The following is a 6,299-nucleotide window of genomic DNA, read 5'->3' on the forward strand; positions in this document are numbered from 1 at the left end:
GTTAGGACTCTCCTTTGAGAATTATAGGTGTGATTTTTTTTTTTTTAAAAAGATTGACCTTTCCCTAAACGACAGAAACGTTGACTCGTTTTCCTTTGAAGGTGTTAAATAGTGTAGTGTTGTAATAGAGCATCTCAACGAGATGCATGCTGTTATTAGGTCAAAAACCCAAGGACAAGCAATGTGTAGGGTGTGTCTGGTTGTTAAGGGGTTACACAATTGGGATTAAACAATTAGTTTAGTGTCTCAAATGAGTATCTTCCCTATTCTGATTAGTAATTAAAATATTCTAGTAATTCCAAATCTTAAATAATCAGCAATACTGTGATATAGAGCATGCTAACCCTTTCATGACCGGGCTAATTTGTCTACATTGGAACAACGTTCCGATGTAAACAAATTGAAATCATGCAATTGTGAATGCGATCGCAAGATTTCAATGATGGAATCGGGTCAGGAGGGCGTCCCTATGACGCTAGGCACGCCCTCCAGACCACGATCCCATTCTCAAAGCACTGTTGGCTTCAGTGCATCCAAACGGCTAGGACGTTTCAGGCTGTCCTAACGGTGCTAAAGCCCAGCGCAGTTAGGATGGCATGGAATGTCAGGAATAGGTTAATAGTGTGTGAAATATACACAACAGTATATATACACATATATATATATATATATATATAACATTTAACAGTCCAAAACATCAATCCCATCTGCACTTCACACCTAGGAAGAGCGCCTTATTCCTTTCTTTACTCATTTTTTCCTTTTTTAAAAAGTGATTTTAAAATGTAGTATATATAAAACGTGATTCCAAAAAACTCATAATTTAAAGTGTCATACATTTTATAAAGCAAAAGCTCAAACGTTATAGACCATGTTGCTTTTATATAACTATATAAAAGGGACATGAAACCCAAACTTTCATGATTCAGATAGGGCATGTATAATTTTAAACAACTTTCAAATTTACTTCTGATATCAAATTTGCTTTGTTCTCTTTATATCCTTTGTTAAAGGAGCAGCACTGTGCTACTAGGAGATAACTGAACACATGGCTTGAGCCTAAAACGCTAATTAAAGGGGTAGTAAAGTCCAATATAAACTTTTATGATTCAGATAGCGCATGCAATTTTAAACAACTTTCTAATTTACTTTTATTATAAAATTAGCTTTGTTCTCTTGTTATTTTTTAGATCATAGCTAAACCTAGGTAGGCTCATATGCCCTTGACGGCAGCCTCTTATCTGAAAGCATTTGACAGTTTTTCACAGCTAGAGGGCGTTGGTTCATGTGTTTCATATAGATAACGTGCTCACGCATGGGAAGTTATTCAAGAGTCGGCACTAATTGCCTGAAATGCAAGTCTGTCTAAAGATCTGCGATTAGGAGGCAGTCAGCAGAAGCTTAGATACAAGGTAATTACAGAGGTAAAAAGTATATTTCAATAACAGTGTTGGTTATACAAAACAAAAGATACAGACAAAACAAAGCAAATTAGATAACAAGTAAATTGGACCCCACATCCCATTAAGATGGGCTGGTATCTCTCCTATCCCACACTGGCAGTCTAATTTCTTCTTCTGGATTATAGAATTCTTAATGGTGTGCAAATTGCCCCTTGCACTATCACCTATCTGCTCCCAAAGACAGATATATAATGGAAAGATACAAGAAATATATAAATTGGTGAGAGTGCGCTAGCAGCAGCAGGGGATGTGTCACTGGTATAGGCAAATATATAAAATCAATAAAGCAAATAAGTGATAAAATACAAACACATTTATATCAATAAACATAAGTAAAATCTTGAATTGGTTCGATTGTGCTAAACAGCAGCAGGGAATGTGTCACTGATATAGGCAAATGTTTGAATATATTATGAAATCAATAAAGCAAATTTGTTATAAAATACAAACACATTTATTAAAATAAACACATAGGTAAAATCCTAATTTTATGACCGGTCTTAAATATTTAAGAACTTAAAGAGTAAAGGCAAGTATTTCAATAATTTAAAAATGCTATTGCATAGAGTTAAAAGAAAATTGGGGATTTACATATACAACTTGTTTGCAAGTTTAGAAATATAGTGGTGCACCACTCTTTATGTTGTGGTAGTAGCTGAATAGCTGATGTATAACCAATCCACCTTATTATTTTGGTACAAAAGGTTTGACTGCACACAAAACAAAGTAAAGTCACACTTTGAGAAGAAAAGTAAAAAATATGTGTATATATATGAATCGTTTCAATAAACGACTAGTGCCAATTGTATTTTCCTTTAAATATACGTTCCTTGTGCCTGTATAATTTCTTAGTTCTGAAGTTTATAAAGTGCCCAGTTTCATTTTGATGTAATAGTTCGTAGTTGGATTGTGTGTGTAATTGGCAATATCGGCTACTTTACCTCTGCATGCCTTTCGGTCTCTTTGCGGGTATGTCTCCTCCACTCACCTTCTGGCATAGGTAACGCTGCAGCCTTGCTGATAGTCGTTTGATGTCACACACCAATTTTTTCTCCTGAAAGTAGATCCGGCTTCCACTCTGCGCAGAGAGTATCTGTAGTTTTGGATGAAGAAAAATAGTGCCAATGCAATCCTTTGCAATCCTTGGTCACTATGTATTGCTTTTGTTGGGCAAAGTTAGATTCCTGTAGGCAGTAGGACCATCAACGCGTTTCACCACTTGCTGTGGCTTTCTCAAGATCCTGAGAAAGCTACAGCAAGTGGTGAAACGTGTTGATGGTCCTACTGCCTACAGGAATCTAACTTTGCCCAACAAAAGGAATACATAGTGACAAAGTATTGCATTGGCACTATTTTTCTTCATCCAAAACTACAGATACTCTCTGCGCAGAGTGGAAGCCGGATCTACTTTCAGGAGAAAAAAATGGTGTGTGACATCAAACGACTATCAGCAAGGCTGCAGCGTTACCTATGCCAGAAGGTGAGTGGAGGAGACATACCCGCAAAGAGACCGAAAGGCATGTAGAGGTAAAGTAGCCGATATTGCCAATTACACACACGATCCAACTACGAACTATTACATCAAAATTAAACTGGGCACTTTATAAACTTCAGAACTAAGAAATTATACAGGCACAAGGAACATATATTTAAAGGAAAATACAATTGAGACTAGTCGTTTATTGAAACGATTCATATATATACACATATTTTTTACTTTTCTTCTCAAAGTGTGACTTTACTTTGTTTTGTGTGCAAACAGTCAAACCTTTTGTACCAAAATAATAAGGTGGATTGGTGATATATCAGCTATTCAGCTACTACCGCAACATAAAGAGTGGTGCACCACTATATTTCTAAACTTGCAAACAAGTTGTATATGTAAATCCCCAATTTTCTTTTAACTCTATGCAATAGCATTTTTAAATTATTGAAATACTTGCCATTACTCTTTAAGTTCTTAAATATTTAAGACCGGTCATAAAATTAGGATTTTACCTATGTGTTTATTTTAATAAATGTGTTTGTATTTTATAACAAATTTGCTTTATTGATTTCATAATATATTCAAACATTTGCCTATATCAGTGACACATTCCCTGCTGCTGTTTAGCACAATCGAACCATTCAGGATTTTACCTATGTGTTTATTGATATAAATGTGTTTGTATTTTATCACTTATTTGCTTTATTGATTTTATATATTTGCCTATACCAGTGACACATCCCCTGCTGCTGCTAGCGCACTCTCACCAATTTATATAATTTCTTCTGACTGCTTGCATAGCTTTCCTATAGCTAATACTTTGGTATTTCAATTTTCAGTATAGTTGTGGATACTACAGTCAAAATCAGCAATCTCAAATATCAAAATAAAGGTAAATGAGCTATTTCTAAACAATGTAATACACTGCAACAGGTAATTGGATAATTAGGAACATATTAAAGGAGAGGACATTTTTTTTTTTATAGAGCACTGTCCTTTTATATAGGTTGCACCTAGAAATGTTTGTATTCTAAATATAGACTTGCCTCTAATGAACAGTTGCTTTTATATTTAGAAGTGTGCAAGGGAATAGTTATACAAAGGTAATACGTGGGCTGTTTGTAACCTTTCAACAAGGAGAAGATAGTTATGTGAAATGTTAAAATAATCATCTTTGCACTACACTTGTGTATATACTAGTAGAAGCTATCTCTGTTTCAGTGACTTGTATATGCCCTGTGAAGCCTCTATTAAACCCTGTACCTGATCAGAGATCTAGTGGAGTCAAGTGATGTCTTAATTTGCATCATACAAGGAACAGCTGACTCGCTGAGCAGGAGCAATGTTTAAGAGGACATTAAAGGGACATTAAACACCTTTTAACCCTTCCCAATCTTATGACGAGAATGGGTCATCATGCAAATCTCTGCCTGTCAGCACGACAACGCGTTCTCTTCATACAGGGGGAACTCTGATCTTATGCTGTTGTCGGCAGTCCCTCTCACTACAGGCCATGATTGTTGGTGGACCGATCGGCACTCCCAAAGCTGCATATTCATTTTGATGATGTCACCAGGTGTGGTGACATCACAGAGGGTGCGAAACCAGGAAGTGAGAGGCAGTATAGGATGGGGTTGAGGTTGTTCAAATCCCTTGATCGTAGCTCCCTTACTAATCACAGATCTTCAAGACTCCTCATTTGAAAGAGGATCGCTTGCTCTTTCAATTGGTCTCGGTCTTGGAAAGCTTCAAGCCCCCAAATATTAGTAAAAGTAAAAACATCATATGGGGTTAATTACAATTACAAGACATATATTTTGTCTATAGAATAATGTATCAACCATGTCTAAGTATTTTTAAAACACATTAACATCTTGTGCCGCTAATTGCAGCTGCGCACCACACTTATATTATTCCCGGCAGTGAAGATGTAAAATAGGTATCTTAAAAGCTTACTTTATTTTAGTGTAGAGATTATCCTCCCATCTGACACTTCTGTAGTGTAGCTGACCCATCCCTCCCTGTACCTTTGTGTGTGTGGGGGAGGGGGGTTTCTGAAGCGTAAAGCCCTCCCACCTCAGCTGCTGAGCAGCCCACACCTCCCACCGGCACCAACAGAAGATCGTTACAGACAGTGACACACAGTGTCACCATCTGCAACGATGAGGCATCTACCCTCATATATATATGTCTTGCAGTACGATAGGCAAATTACTGCAAGACGTATATATATGGGTGAAGGGGTTAAAAATATGTTCTGTCTGAATCTCAAAATAAAACATTGGGTATCATGTCCCTTTAAGACCGCAGTTGACAAGGCTAGCCACAGTCATTATGTTAGTATAAACTACATTGTTTTGCAGTAATTATTTGCCAAAGTCAATAAGAAAAATATATATACTGTATATCTGGATTAGCCGTGAGAAATCTGCAGTGTGCATTTCCATCTCTGAGATTTAAAAATCCACAGTTTTTAGTACTAAATTACATGACAAAATAGATCATGAAGGTACATTGCAAAGTTGCTGTAAATAATCTGAATGAACCTCTCTGCAGCATGGGGCAAGCACAATTTTACAGCAAAATGAAACAAAATAAATTATGAGTATAAATTGAAAAGTAGTTTTATTTCCACTATTTAAATTATTTAATTAATCGGCTGTTAAATGTATGGTTGTCCCTTTAAATATGGTTACATTTTTAATAGTTAAAAAAATAGTACTATATGACCCCATGATTTTGAGATAGCACTCTTCAATAAAACTTATTTTTTTCCAACTTGTTCTTAAACCTTTGTCTATTTTTTAATAAAACATGTTAATACATATAAAATGCATTAAAGGGACATGATACCCAATGTTGAAGCCCTTAAAAGTGATACAATGACCTTTCAACACACGCGCACAACCCGACGTGCACAGAAACGTTACTACTAGTGAAGTTTACACTCGAGTGAAACAGCTAAATAACATGGCATTTATAATCTTGTTTTTTTGTATAGCAATGCATTTCAATCCTCACATTTGAAAGGAAATGAAGAGAGTTTTAATTGTAATAATATGAAAACTATAGTTTTCAAAGCATTCTCAAGGCTGGACCTGTCAATTCCAGATGTAATCCAGACTTGTATTGCCACAGGAAACTCTTCTAATGCCAAACAAGAACACTGTAGTAATGAAAAAGAAAAGAAGGCGCTCCAATGGCACAATATCGCTTGTATCAAATGCCCCGCATAATTGTGTCCCACTCACAAAATAAATGCACTTATCTCAAATATATGGCAATCTGGGTCATTAAAGAGCTCCCCAGCTAGCTCTCCTTCAGGCTTAAACGATTCCAAAAAGATGAGA

Source organism: Bombina bombina, chromosome 9 (assembly GCF_027579735.1).
Source record: "Bombina bombina isolate aBomBom1 chromosome 9, aBomBom1.pri, whole genome shotgun sequence".
Lineage (NCBI taxonomy): Eukaryota > Metazoa > Chordata > Amphibia > Anura > Bombinatoridae > Bombina > Bombina bombina.